We start from the raw sequence: 14172 nt of genomic DNA, 5'->3' as shown, positions 1-14172 counted from the left end.
TGCATATGTTGCATACACACATATCTATTTGTGTTTCAGACATCCTACCGTCGAACGAGGAAATGGCAGGAGAAAGAACCAACTCAAGAACCCATCAAGTCTTCGCACAACAAGTTGAATGTCTCTTTTGAGAGGTAAGTTGAGACGATAAAAAGGGGGGCAAAACAAACAAACAAAAGAACAAGGACAAAAACAAAAATGCATGACATGATTCGCATGACCTATTCTTTGATGTCACTATGCACGCTTCACGTCTGCGACCCTCAAGCAAATGGCTCGTAAAAATGACTTTATTTGGGCAAAAGAGTGAAAGGTTAACCATGCCAAACGAGAAGTACTTAGGATGAAGAAAGGCAAGCCAATTACCAGACACATCCTCTAGACACTTTTGAGAGTTGAGTGAAAATCGACATTCTCTTAGGACGAATGATTCATTCGCATTGAGCACAAAGATCGAAATGATAAAGGCGTTCCCTTCATCAATCCCGAACATTGCACTAATCTCCTGTTATCACTTTGGGCTAAAAAGATGATACTTCAAAGTACCATTGTCAAGAACAACCCTACATTGGGGCAGCATAGGAGGTTATGATCATGTTGTAGAGCGAAATGTTGAGAAAGATTCTATTACTTTCACTTACATTAATCTTCTGGTGATAGCTTCAAAGGAATTCTCATTAGAGCTTGACTCATCCCAAAGTGAAGAAGAGCATTTCCTTCTCTACCCAAACACCGATATCCATTGTTTTAACCAATTTGGGCCACGATTATTCATTTCTGAACCTCGAGCGGTGATCATCTCCCTTCACTGGGGGCAAGGCATGAAAATTGACCAAACACAATTGACAGTCACGACAAAATGTGAAAAATATCTCAAAAGTCATAAGAGCTATAAAAGTTCAAAGAAAAAAAGTTCGACAAATTAGGGGGCATGAAAAAGCAATGTACCTGGTAAAAGCAAGGTCAATGCCCGTCAAAAAAAAAAAAAAGAAAAAAAAGGGGGGGGAAAGCCAAAAGGCCGCATCTTATGTGAAAAAATTATCAAAGTCCAAGTGTCTAAGTAAAAAAAAAATCATTGCAAGTGCAAAGGAAATTACAGAAGAGCAAACCTCCATACATAAATGGTTAATCAAGGGACTTTCGAGATGCACTCTGTTTCAAAAGCCAAGTGACTTCGAAAGATCGAATGACACGGTCATGATGCTATGATGATCACTGACTCTTAAAAAGCCCTTTGAAAATATTAAGCCTTTCAAGCCTTTCCCGAGCCAACATTACAACCCTCTTCCGAAGTCTCTTCTGATTGGGATGATTCGAGTGAAAATGAGAATGCCACAAAGAAATTATTGCTTGAAGAAGTGGAAGTAATCCTATCTTGTCTTACCTTTCAAGTTCTCGACTTGTAAACCCGACGAAGATAGCAACAAGTGTTCCCTTATTGGCCTCAAAGCAATAATTCCTTCATGTAAGCCCTAAACGAGCCTATATTGCGACTTTTTCAAAAGACCTTTTGATCGATCATACTGTGCTCATCGCGAATGCTTCTAAAAGCCTTTGATCTGGGTTATGTGAGATACCCTCAGCAGCCAGTTATCTCCCACATGAATGGATGGGATCAAGCAGCCATTTTATTGAAAGTGCGTGAGAAGCCCTTTCTGACTAAGAAGCTCTAGTTTGGCATGCTTAATGAACCTTGTTCACAAGTCGTGATCATCTTGATAAGAACTTGACTCCTAGAGAATTTGATGATTAATGATATATCCACAAGCAATGTGACAATTTTGCGCCACATGATGCTGATTGAAATCAAATGTTTCTTCCAAAACAGTCGGACTTAGTTTGGTTAGCTTGTTCAATTAATGCTACAATATTGCCAATACGTCTCTTGATGACGTCTCTAATGACATTCACTCAAGTTGAGTTTGATAGGATTCCTCAATGAAGCCATGTAGTTTTAAAGGGGTTAGCAGGTTGCCTTCCCTAAAAATCAAGGGTTCATGGTCAGCCTTAAACCATGCCATCTCCAAGGGTTCATGGTCAACCTTAAACCATGTCATCTCACAAGGTTCGTGGGTCTATCCTTAAACCACAATGGTTGGTGGGTTTATCCTTAAACCACGGGGTTAGTGGCTTTCCTAAACCACACGGTTCGTGGGTCTATCCTTAAACCACACGGTTCATGGGTCTATCCTTAAACCACATGGTTGGTGGGTTTATCCTTAAATCACGGGGTTGGTGGCTTTCCTAAACCACACGGTTCGTGGGTTTATCCTTAAACCACGGGGTTGGTGGCTTTCCTAAACCACACGGTTCGTGGGTCTATCCTTAAACCACACGGTTCATGGGTCTATCCTTAAACCACATGGTTGGTGGGTTTATCCTTAAACCACAGGGTTGGTGGCTTTCCTAAACCACACGGTTCGTGGGTCTATCCTTAAACCACACGGTTCGTGGGTCTATTCCTAAACCACACGGTTCGTGGGTCTATCCTTAAACCACAAGGTTAGTGGGTTTATCCTTAAACCACGGGGTTGGTGGCTTTCCTAAACCACAGGGTTCGTGGGTTTACCCTTAAACAACAAGGTTAATGGGTTTATCCTTAAACCATGGGGTTGGTGGCTTTTCCTAAACCGCAAGGTTCATGGTCAACCTTAAACCATGTCATCTTCTTATGACCCGGTGGGCTTTCCGTAGCCCGGAGTCCTTCAATCCCCTTCTTATGACCCGGTGGGCTTTCCGTAGCCCGGAGTCCTTCAACCCCATTCTTATGACCCGGTGGGCTTTCCGTAGCCCGGAGTCTTTCAACCCCATTCTTATGACCCGATGGGCTTTCCGTAGCTCGGAGTCCTTCAATCCCCTTCTTATGACCCGGTGGGCTTTCCGTAGCCGGAGTCCTTCAACCCCTTCTTATGACCCGGTGGGCTTTCCGTAGCCCGGAGTCCTTCAACCCTTCTTATGACCCGGTGGGCTTTCCGTAGCCCGGAGTCCTTCAACCCCTTCTCATGACCCGGTGGGCTTTCCGTAGCCGGAGTCCTTCAACCCCCTTCTCATGACCCGGTGGGCTTTCCGGTGGGCTTTCCGTAGCCCGGAGTCCTTCAACCCCCTTCTCATGACCCGGTGGGCTTTCCGTAGCCCGGAGTCCTTCAACCCCCTTCTCATGACCCGGTGGGCTTTCCGTAGCCCGGAGTCCTTCAACCCCCTTCTCATGACACGGTGGGCTTTTGAAGCCCAGAGTCTTTCTTCATCTTACTGACAAGACGTGCTTTCATAGTTATGAGTCCTTTCCATCGACCTGAGACGTGCATATACACTTAGGGTCTCTCTTTCGCCAAAATAATTTAGGTGTCTTTTGTCTTTGATCGCGACCTCTTCAAGGCTACATTCAAAGAGGGGCAGCTGTTGACACCTAAATTTTACATAAGTTAATTAATTTAAAGTAGCGTTAAAGATTAGGAATTAATCACAAAAAAATTAATTAATATTCTTTAACTAAAATAAACGAACAAAAAAGAATATGGTCGGGTTGGGCTGGATTCGGCTGTGGCCCGACCCGTCTCTCCTTTTCTTTTCCTCCCGCATGCTGGGCCAGCCCAACCTCTTTTCTTTTTTCGGCCCGGCCCGCATCCGGTCTTCTCCCTCCTTCAGTCTTCGCACGACCTGCACAACCTGCAGAGGATCGGTGTGGCAGGGGGCGCGGCATGATCCGTGGGTCGGGAGCAGCCGACCGGCAACTGGCTCAGCCGTGGTCTTCGCAAGTTCCTGTAGAAAAAAAAGAAAGGAAATGGGAAGATGAAGAGAAGGCGAGGCAGAGGATCGGCATGGCAGGGGTTTCGGCGCGATCCGCGGGTCGAGGAAGCAGAGCGATCAACCAGCTAGCACGGCAGGGGGTCTTCACTCAGGATACCTGCAGGAAGTATAAGAACACAGAGGGAAAATCGAGAAAAAGAGGAGAGGAAGGAGGGGAGGATAAAAAGGCAGAAGAATGAAAAAAGAAGGGACGAAGGGAGAACACAGAGAGGAAATCGAGAGAAAAGAGAGGAGAATAGGCCGGGTAAGGAGCCGAGGAGTCTCGGACGCCCGCGCCGCCGGTGAGCTGAACCGCCGGCCGCGGCTGTAATCTTGTAACCCAAAGAAAGCACGGGGAGATCGGAACCAAAAAAAAAAAAAAACACCAGACCGAGGGAGAGAGGCCCAGAATAGAGAGAAACACAGAGAGGAAGAGGGGAGCAGGGCGCACCACTGTTGTCAATCGCTGCCACCCAACCTCCGCCGGTCAGGCACCGGCTACCGTTGTAACCCTCGAAGCCCAGCAGTACAGAGAAACAGGAGGGAACAGGGAGAAGAGGCGCTCGTCTCCGAAGTACCACCACCACCGACGCGCCTTTGGGTCGTCACTTTCGCTGCTGGCGTTTCTTCGAGCCACCGCCGCCACCGTCGACATATCTCTAAGCCGCCATTCCCAGGAACCTGTGTCGGTATTTTTCTTTGAGCTTGGTTGGAGTGTGTCTTCGAAAGCATTCCGGCCGGAGCTCATCCCGACCGGTTTCGAGAGAGCTCCGGCCACCACCTTTCCCCGTTTATTTGTTTGCTGTTCTGGTGTGCATTGTTGAAGGTTCGGATGCGCGCTCGGGCTCCGGCCGAGCTGAAATCTCTTAACGTTGTTAGTGCACGCCACATGTTTGTCGAAATGCCTCAACGAAACCGCCACATCCAGCCTTCGATTGGAGCTTAGTTTTTGATTTTTAGCGCGCGCTTGGGATCATACCTGGTCACGCATCGTCCCTGTCGTTCTTCTAGCTTTTCGGTAGGTTCCCTCGCGCGGTTTGGGGGCGAGACGAGCGCGCTTATCTCACCGAAATAGGAGACTCTCGGAACGCCGGCCAACCGGTGGCCGGCGGCGCTCGGCGTCGGTCGGACGGAACCACCGAAGCCAGACGATGGGTCGGCGACTCCTTTAGGGCGGTCCGTACTCGCGGCGTTGTTGGCATCGGACCGGCGGAGGAGCTGCAGGTGCCTCGGCGAGCTGCGGCTGGGGAAGAAGAAGCCCGAAGAAGATGCCCTAAGGAAAAGGACGAAAAAAAAAAATATAAAAAAAAAAGAGAGAAAAGAAATCTAAAAAAGATAAAAACTAAAAAAGAGAGATGGGTTTCGTGTTGGGCCTTTTTTAGTTCGTGGGCTGATTAGGTTGGGCCAGAAACAGAAATTAGATAATGGGCCCTCGGGTGGGCTGAAGTAAAAATTCAAGATGGGCTTTGGGTCGAAAATTGCCTTCATTTCTGTTCTTTTAAAAATTTCGTGTGTTTTTTTAGTGGGCCAAACCCGGGTCCGGTCGGAGACCGGACCCGAATCCATAGACCGGACCCGACCCGGTTCGCCCCTTTGTTAAAAAATATATTAAAAAAATCAAAAATCAAAAATCAAAATTTAAAAAAAAAAAAAAAAAAAATTAAAAAAAAATTAAAAAAAATTAAAAAAAAAAAAAAAATTAAAATTTAAAAAAATCGAAAATTTACTTTTTTGAGAGACTAAAAAAAAATTTAAAAAATTTAAAAAAATTTAAAAAAATTTAAAAAAATTTAAAATTTAAAATTAAAAATTAAAAAATTTTCGAAAATCCAAAAATGATGGGGTTTGATTAAGATTTTCCATGTATTGCCATTTTAGCGTAATTAACCTTTATGTGCTCGCATATTAATTATGTTGCATGTTTATTTTTCATATCTAATTACGTTAGATGGCATGTGCTTAATTTTATGGCAATTAGGACCTTGGTAATTATAGCTATTACTTTAATGATTGCGCACCCGTATGATCACTTCACATGTTAGTGGATAAACACAAAATCAATTCAAATTGCTTGCCAAAAATCATTTTGTTAAAATGAATAAGATTAGGTACCGAAAGGGTACTATTTGGTTAATTAGTGTAATCAAGTCCCCGAACCTAGATTCTCTGGTTGCGTAGGAAGTGAGGCACGCTCCCATGCCTCACTTGGTTTCTAGCCGACCCCAATAGGCTAGTGGCGACTCCTTTTATGCAAAATTCCTATAATATATCCCAACGTCACGCGGGGTATAGGCTTGGGAGAGCCCGCGCCTGATCACGGGCCTTAGCCCCGTCCTTTAGGCAATACCCCTAAGCCTGTTCCCTCCCCCCGAGAGTAGGTCGTGACAGGCCTGTTGTGTGCCGGTGTCAGTACTACTTAAGTTCTTGGTTCGGCTCTCCCATATTCCCGAGAAACTAGGAATTGGACCAAGTCTCATTACAATTTGAAACCAGACTAGTTCTCATTAGTCCAATTATCCAATTCCCTGTCCTATTGTAAAATCATGCTCCTCTAGGGAAAAGTATAGAATGGGCTCTTAACTTTTGGCCATTGGTCAATTCATGCCTGAAATATTATTTTGATGGATTGAGCCTTTAATATTTTGCACAAAAGATGTTCAATCAAGTCTCATACTAGATTTCCAACGTTGAAAACAACGTATAATTCTACGGTCCATGGCTACGCAACATTAGAGAAAGGCCAAGTGAGAGACGTAAAGGATTTCTAGCATTTAAGACTCACAAAACCCGTTAATAGAAAATTCAGGAGTTGATTACGGCGTTTTTCAAACATTAAGGACTCAATTAATCAAAATAAGATATTAAGAACTAGATCAATCAACGGCAAAATATCGTGGATTGGTTACGCACTTACCTCAAGTTTAGAAGGTGATAGATAAGAACTTTTTACTTTAGTGGTTCCAACTTTGGAACAATCCACATATTGGTTTAGTTTAGAAATGCCGGTACAGATTTGATCGAATCGAAAAGGAAAGAAGAGATATTTGATTTTCGCATAAAGAGGTAAGGAATCGGATAATCAGACTAAAGGAAGATAATAAATATAAATAATTTGTTTAGATATGCCCATATCGATTTACATTCTTGTTTTTACTGCGAAAACCTTGAATTCTTAGATCGAGGGAAAGAAAAAGGAGGGAGTGTATGTATATTATATGTGTGTGTGTGTGTGTGTGTGTGTATGCTACATTTATTTGTACGGTCAAATTTGATGGCTCCTCCTGAGCCAAGCCTGTTATCGTACAACTCGTGAAAGTTTGTATGCCAACTTGATAAGCATTTTTCGGAAAAAGGAAAAACTTGATGGCCATTTCGTTCACCCTCCCCTTTTATGAATGTGACTAATACCAAATTAGGTAAGCATTTAACTCATCTTGTACTCTCGGTCGAGAAACACTGTGCGAAACACAAGTTAATCTTGCAATGAGTGTTTCACCAACCTCTCCACTTTTACCGGTGCGGACAGCTACTATACCAACCTATCAATTTCCCAAATACTCTTTACGAGGTGCGGTGGAGTCTACGCTCTTCACTTGAAGAGCCCTCTAATTTTTTAGTGTAGTTTTTTCTTTTGCATTTAGGAGAGAATATCATAAATATGTTACGTCCTAAAATTCATACTGTTTTAGGATATATTTGGATTCGGATTTATATATATATGTTGCCGGTCAAATTTGATGGCTCCAAACCTGCTATCATATTACTCATAAAAGTTTGTATGTCAACTTTATGAGCATTTCATGTACTCTCCCCCTTTATGAATGTGACTGATACCAAATTATATAGGCATTTAACTCCGTTCATACTGGGTTGAAATCCTTTACACGTGAAAATTATTAGAATCACTCATTTGTTTTCCGGAATTCACGCTGAAAATTCTAAACATGAACATTAATTCCCATCCGCCTCATTCATTTCACTCCATCTCTGTTGCCAACTTGCAGTCACATCTCTCCAACTGTCACAGCATTCAACCCGACGAGTCATTTCCGATATATAGCACGTCTTTTTGGCCGTCGCTCCCTCTATTAACGAGGCAAAGGAGCTCATGGTTGTTGCGACCGCCACAATCGTCGTTGGATCTGAGCTTGCAGCTTGAGGCTCAACGTTGTGAGCTCTAACCGGAGCCCAGTTTGCCCCAACCTAAGAGAGAGAGAGAGAGAGAGAGATTGGTTTTGGGAGGAAGGGGGAAAAGGGGGAAGGGGATGGGGGCAGAAGGGGAAAGAGGGAAAATAAATTTTAATGTGCTATCGTTTATCTCTTTATCATCATAACTACTCCTTGTTATGTATCTATTTATAATCACCATTACTGATTATGTCAAACTATTTCCGGTGAAGTTTAATTCGTTATATTCGACAAAAATCCTTCATAGTTCCTCATTCAACCTCTTTACCCCCTTTAAATTGTATTGTGAGCCTCAATAATTGATACCAGGGCCTTGTTACTTGTTATTATAGGTTCTTTTATTTCTGAGCATAAAGATTTTGTTATGGCTAACTCTACAAGATGTGTTTTCTCAAATTTCTTGTCATTGATGATCCATTCTTTAAACTCATGATTTCTGGAATTACTTTGTTGCTTTTAAGGATTTCTTTATTTTGAAGTGAAATCTTCCAGATTTGTATTTTACTAAAGGTTCTTTCAAAATTTATGAACTGTCCTTCTTAGTTTCAAAAGATTTTTTTTTTTTTTTTTACTTTGATTAAGCTTTTTGGACAAAAGATTATCTAGTCTAACTGAGCAGCCTTACTTTCTAGTGAAGCTACTTATGTGGATTCTTTTGAACAACTAAATTTGTTCAATCTTGGAATATTAAGTTCGTCTTACTCGCTTTTCATCCCACGCGATCTCACTACAAGATAGAGTAGAGCAATCTCTAGCTCCACCCATGCCTACTCATCATGATATCTAGAGAGGACTTGCTTTAATTGCTTAAAACTATTCACTTTGCACATTATCTATTGTCTTATCTAAATTTTTTAGTATTTCTTCTTGCGTGATAGATAGATTTGGGATCAACTCCAAAATTACCTTTGAAGAAATCGATAGGCTAGGAAAATGAAGCTGAACATTCTAAGAAATTTAAGATGAAGCCACATGAAGATATCAACGAAATGCTCACGCGCTATAAGGGCATTATGAATGAACTTGCTGAAAATGAAAAGATCTACACAATGAGGAATCTTAAAGCAAGTTTCTCGGTGCACTCCAACAAGAATGAATTCATGGAAAGATTGTCAATTCACAAAGCTAAAATATCTCAACTCTTGACATTGGACAAGCTTATTAGAATTCCCTTGACTTATGAAATCAATCCAACAATGAGCTGAGAGAATCCAAAGGTAAAAAATCCATTACATATGTAGCTAACAGCAACAATAACAATGATGATGGGGATATAGTGTCATTGATTTAAGAAATCTAAACAACAAAATTATCATGAAGTCAAAAAGAAGAAGAAAAGTTGGATGTTAATCATCTCACATAACACAATCGACATTGATATAGACAATTTTTTTGCATCTTTTTAATTTTTTTCGAATTATTATTATTATTTTGTATGCCAATTTCTAAAATCCGGCTTTTCGCTCGACGGAATAACGAGCCTTGAATGCTTGACGGTCTATGCCACGTCATTGAACTTGTCACCGGATAACACCATTTGCACCCTCATCGCATCATTGCAAGGACGTTCCACTTCAACTCGTCCCATCATCATCGCAGAACCAACGCCACGTCGGCCACGATATCACCATTGAACGCCTCCGCCACCTCCAAGCAAACCAGTGCACGGCCACCTGTCCTCTTCATGGAACAACACCTCACATTTGTTGGAGAAATCTTCTTGAAGTGTTTTGAAGTTGACAAAACGTTTCTATCAGTCTAATCTAAAGGCTTGCAGACTCTGTTGTTTAAAGTCTGAAGACCTTCGGACAGCCAGACTCAAGACTCAAAGTCTATCCTCATTGTGAGTCTCTAATCCGTTGTAGAAAGGTTATCCGAATCTGGATGTTCCGTTGAGGATTTAACCTTATCAACGGAGAAGATCTCGTGGCTGAAGAAGACATAACGGAGTTCTTTGATTGATCGAAGATTGACTCGATAAATTGAAGATCCGGTGATTGCCTAAATATTATTGGAAGGTTCTCGCTTATGGAAACCGAGATCCCGATTGTATGGGCGAAAGATTGATGGGCTATCAACACGTTCCTTTAATAGCTTGAACAATCTTCCTAATTGATTCCGTCCAACGGGTAGATTGGAGGAATTCCTTTGGTAAGTGTCAACGGGTATGATGGCATAAAGGAGTATATAAGGAAGACTGTCTTAGTTGTTCAAGGTGCGCGCGATAGAAGAATTCCAAAGTCTAAAGCTCCTTTTTGTTTAGACAAATCCTTTGAGCGAATACTTGTATACGAAAGAGAGAGTTTATATTTGTGAGAAATCTTGAGGAGGTGTGGTAGAACATCTACCTTTGTGGAATCAAGGCAAAGCTGTGCTGTAACCTCTCTCTTGTTCATAGTGGAATCCAGCCAATAGGCTGTCAGTGAAGAAGAGTGGACGTAGGCTTGATATAAGCCGAACCACTATAAACCGCGTGTTCAATTTTCTCTTCTCTCAATCTTACTTTGATTATCGTTTCCTCCAACTGTCTAGTATTGTGCAATTGCTTGAGAAAAATTCTTTATATACCTATTCACCCCCCTCTAGGTACTCATACTAGCAATATCAATTGGTATCGAGAGCTGTGTACTTACTTTATTTGAAGTGTTTTACTTCATAGTAAAAGATCCATGGCTAGTATGCTAGCACCGGGGCGATGGAAGGGCAAAGCAATACCAGACCACCCTACTTTGATGGAAAGGATTACAACATCTGGAAGAACAAGATGAAAGCTTTCCTTCGATCAAAGGATCCTCTGGAATGGGACGTTGTAGAAAAATGAATTACTCCTACCACTACATCAGTCTCTGAAAGAGGAAAAGAAACTGATGAAACCAGCGGAATGTCTCAGGAAGAAATAATCAAGAGACAAACACTCGATGCAAAAGCAATTTACTCCTTATATTGTGCTTTATCACCAACTGAATATAATAGAATATCTTCTTGTGGTACAGCAAAAGAAGTTTGGGACATATTGCATATCACCTATGAAGGAACAGATCGAGTGAAGGAAACAAGAATCAACATTCTTCTCGATCAATATGAATCCTTCAGAATGAAACCAGGAGAATCTATATCGACATGTTTAGTCGTTTACGAGATATTGTGAATGGACTTGAAAATCAAGGTCAACCAACTTCGATCCCATGAAGGTAAACAAGCTCTGCGTGGACTCTCCGAGGATTGGAATCACATAAAGACTTCGATAAGAGAGACGCAAAGAATTATGCCACTATCTCGTCGACGAGCTAATTGGAACTCTTCAGTCTTATGAAGTGGAACGGATCAATGAAAATGAAGATCCAAAAGGTAAGAAATCCATTGCGTTAAAATCAAATGATGATTCTGATGATACAGATTCTGAAGATGATGTGGACAATGAGGAGCTTGCTCTCATGATAAGAAGATTCAGAAAACTGAATAGAAAAGGAAGAAGGTTCAACTCAAAGAAACAAAGCTTTCAAAGATAGTAGACCAAGTCTGTTGATGATGAGGAACCAAACAAAGACGTAGTCTGCTTTGAATGTAAGAAAAAGGGACACATCAAACCCAACTGTCCTCTTCTGAAGAAGAAGAGAGGAAAAGCTGAAAATTTTCGAAAAGCTCTCAAAGCCGAAACCACGGGAGTGATACGAGTGTGAAGAAAGTGATAATGAATATGCCAATCTATGTCGATGGCACAATCGGACTCGGACTGGATCGACTCGGACAAAGTGAATTTGAGGCAAGTAATTTTAAAATTCCTGTCAAAGTTTCTAAATATATTGATGAATTATGTTTTAGTCTTAAGACTTCTCTCAAAAGAATTTCCGAACTGAAAAAGGAAAACTCAGCTCTAAAACAAAAAGAAAATGTTTTAGTAGAAAGAGTTAAAAGTCTAGACTTGACTGTTTCCAATCTTAAAGAAAATGAAGATAATCTTTCAAAAGAAAATGTCTTTTTAAAAACAGACTTATCAAATATATCAAAGAAATTTTCAATAGGGTCTGAAAAACTTGAGAAAATTCTTTCAAAGACAAAGACCTTACTTCAATAAGTCCGGTCTAGGTATGTCGAAGAAACAATTCCCTGATTGATTTTCCTAAAGTAAAAGAAAGAATTAAGAAAAGACTCTCGAGAGAGGTTTACAAAAATCACTTCAAGAAAGTTTTTGTAAAATCTGTAGGTAGAAATGCTCTAAAATGTTCAAAATGCAACAGTCCGGATCACTTTGAAAAAGAGTGTCCTATGATTTGGAAACCCGTTAAGAGAATATGGGCTAATCCGCTTATGTTACTAACACCAAAGGACCCAAGAAAGTTTGGGTACCAAAGAAAGCTTGAGACTCTTTTTAAATGCAGGTCACCGTCAAGAAAAAGGTAAAGTGGTATCTTGACAAAGTGGATGCTCAAGACACATGACAGGAGACTCAAATTGTTTTTATAAAGATTGCTCAAGTAAATGGTGGAAAAGTTTCATTTGGAGGAAATAGCAAAGGGAGTATTGTGGGATTTGGAACTGTGAAAATTGGAAATCTCACAATAAGTAATGTTTCCTTAGTGGAAGGACTCAATTACAATCTTCTCAGCATTAGTCAATTGTGTGATACTGGTTTCAAGATATTCTTTCAAGAAGGAATATGTTCGGAATCGCAAAGACTCTACTCAGTCCTTCATGGGTCGTAGACATGGAAACATTTATCTTCTGGATGTGAAACCAAATGAATCGCAATGTTTTATCTCAATTCAAGACGAAGCAAGCTTATGGCACAGAAAGCTTGGTCATGTCAACCAAATGAATCGCAATGTTTGGGATGACTAGGCAATATTTCTTACCTCCAATACTCTGTGTTCTGGTTGGTCAGAAGAGATCCATATGCAGCAACTGTAGTACATGATTAGTAGAGACATGATTTATTAGCCAAAATCTCATCAAAGCAGCTTGTTCGAGGACTACCCAAATTACCTTATCAAAAGACTGATCCATGCACTCCATGTATTCTGGGAAAGCAGGTAAGAGATTCATTTAAGCCAATAAATCATGTCTCTACTAATCATGTACTACGGTTGCTGCATATGGATCTCTTCGACCAACCAGAACACGTAGTATTGGAGGTAAGAAATATTGCCTAGTAATTGTGGACGATTACTCCCGTTTTACTTGGGTATATTTCCTTGCAAGTAAGTCTGAAATCTTCTCGTATTTTGAAAAGTTTGCTAAAAAGGTTCAAAATGAAAAAGGATGTGTTATCTCAAGTATAAGAACAGATCATGGAGGTGAATTTGAAAATCAAGATTTTACAAAATTTTGTGATGAATCAAGCTTCAATCATGTGTTCTCCTCTCCATATACTCCTCAGCAAAATGGAGTTGTGGAAAGAAAGAACAGATCTCTTCAGAAATGGCTAGAACTCTTTTAATTGAAAGCAAGATTTCTTCACGATTTTGGGCTGAAGCTGTTTCAACAGCTTGTTATATCATACATAGAGTCTTCTTAAGACCTATTCTAGAGAAAACCCCTTATGAATTGTTCAAAGATAAGAAGCCTATTGTTTCATACTTTCATGTATTCGGTTGCAAATGTTTTATATTGAAAAATGCAAAAGATCGAGTTGGTAAGTTTGAAGAAAGATTAGATGAAGGTATCTTCCTTGGATATTTTACATCAAGCAAAGCCTTGAGTCTATAACAAGAAGAGCCGATCGTGGAGGAGTCAATGAATGTCAAATTTCAAGACTCAACGCAAGATGAATCAAGTCGACTCATCAAGAAGAGTCTCGAACTCGCTCTGCACCTTCCAAAGCTTACAACTCAAGAAGCATCTCGGACTCGGAAAACTAGCTTCAGGATGTTCGTGAAGATCCAAACAAAGAAAGAGATCATCAACCGAGACAGATCAACGAGTAACCGGAAGCATAAGTCCGGTCATCCCAAAGATCTTATAATCGGCGAAATGAATGAAGGAATTCGCACCAGATCCAAAAGGCGAGAAGAGTCTAGTCTTTGTGGCTCTCGTTTATGAAATTGAACCAAAAAGCATAGAAGAAGCTTTATCGATGAAAGCTGGATTGAAGCTATGCAAGAAGAGCTCGGGACAGTTCAGCATTAATGATGTCCGGGAATTGACATCCAAACCAAAAGGTAAAACTGTTATTGGAGCTAAATGGGTGTTCAGAAACAA

This window comes from Eucalyptus grandis, chromosome 8, assembly GCF_016545825.1.
Source record: "Eucalyptus grandis isolate ANBG69807.140 chromosome 8, ASM1654582v1, whole genome shotgun sequence".
Classification (NCBI taxonomy): Eukaryota; Viridiplantae; Streptophyta; class Magnoliopsida; order Myrtales; family Myrtaceae; genus Eucalyptus; species Eucalyptus grandis.
This window is presented reverse-complemented; position numbering follows the sequence as displayed.